The sequence below is a fragment of the Arachis ipaensis genome, chromosome B1 (genome assembly GCF_059453495.1).
Source record: "Arachis ipaensis isolate K30076 ecotype BB chromosome B1, ASM5945349v1, whole genome shotgun sequence".
Classification (NCBI taxonomy): Eukaryota; Viridiplantae; Streptophyta; class Magnoliopsida; order Fabales; family Fabaceae; genus Arachis; species Arachis ipaensis.
This window is the reverse complement of record NC_142436.1, coordinates 103,348,749-103,350,413: the sequence shown is the minus strand read 5'-3', so window position 1 is coordinate 103,350,413 and position 1,665 is coordinate 103,348,749.

Here is a 1,665-nt window from a genome sequence, read left to right as displayed (position 1 = left end):
TGGAAGTAAAGAGAACAGGGAATTAAAGTACTGAATCTTAAAGAACAAGAAATTAAATGGCAGAAACTTAGAGTGCAAGAAATGTAAATTGCGGAATCTTAAAGTGCAAGAAATGTAAACGGCTGGAATTGTAAAGGGAATTGGGGATTGGATTTGCAGAATTTAAACAAGGAAAAGTTGAATTGCAATAAACAGAAGAGTAAAAGGGAATTGGGATTGAATCGGATCTGAAACAGAAAAGTAAATGAACATATAAAGCAGTAAACAGAGAATTGAAAATGGGAAATCAGATCTCAATGCCTTCCTAGATCCAATAAGAACAATTGCAAGGGAATTGTAAATTGTAAGGAAAGTAGATGAGAAGCAAGTAACAGAAATGGAAATTAAATTGCAGTAAATAAAGCAGAGAGATCCAAGGATGAGATTGAAACAGAATTTCTTCAATTCTCCAACCCAAGATCCAAGACAATTGTAATTGAAATTGAAAGCAATAAAACTAAGAGGAAGAGAAGTGAATTCTCCTTCCCCAAGACAAAGAAATTAAAGATCACTCAATATCAAAAGCTCTCCGAAAACTATTATGAAAATTCCAAAAGAAAGCTCCCCGAAGAACTTGAATTCTATCCTATTTATACACTTTCTTCAAATGATCTTCAAGCCTTGAGTTGGGCCTTTGCTCTTGGTGGAATTGGGTTGAAAGAGGCCTTGGTTGATTGCTCTTGAAGTTTGGAGAAGAACCCAAGTGAACCAATTGAACCGGGTTTGAGTTTTGCAAAAGTTGGACCAAAAGTTTGAGCAAAAGTTAGGGGTCTAACTTTTGCTCTAACTTTTCATATCAGCTAACACCACTTTGCTGATATGAACGTTGGTGCCAACGTTAGGGGTCTAACTTTGGCCCTAACGTTGGCCTTGCCTTGTGTGCTAGTGGCGCCAACGTTAGCCACCAAGTTAGGGGGCTAACGTTGGCGCAAACTTTTGCTCCTCCTTGTGATTTTCATGTGCCAACGTTAGCCACCAAGTTAGGGGGCTAACGTTGGCGCAAACTTTTGGTGCCCAGGGAGGTTTTCTTCATGCCAACGTTAGCCTCAAAGTTAGGGGGCTAACGTTGGCGCAAACTTTTGGTGCCCAGGGGTGAATTTCATGTGCCAACGTTAGCCTCAAAGTTAGGGGGCTAACGTTGGCGCAAACTTTTGGTACCCAGGGAATGGTTTTCAAGTTCCAACGTTAGCCTCCAAGTTAGGGGGCTAACGTTGGGGCTAACTTTTCAACCAAAAGTTTGTGCAAAAGTTTGATGCTAACTTTAGGTCCAGCTTTTTGCTTCCTGGTTCAATTTCACTTATTCCATTGTCTTCTCTTCACTCCTAGCCATTCCTTCTTGCTTCAACCCTTCTCCAAGCTTTCTTCACCTATCATTAATCAACCAAACACATTAAAGCTATGCTCATAATCATGAGATATTCATTTTATCATAATATGCAACAATTATAGCATAAAACCTCATGAAATGGCATGAATTCATACATGGTTGATTCAATCAAGGGAAACATGAAAATCTACTCAATTAGCTTGCTTATGGTTCAAGAAAGTGCATAATTCTAATGAAAACAAAAGAAAAAGACTAGTTAAAATAGGCTAGGATGACTTGTCATCAGTAATAAGAGAGGA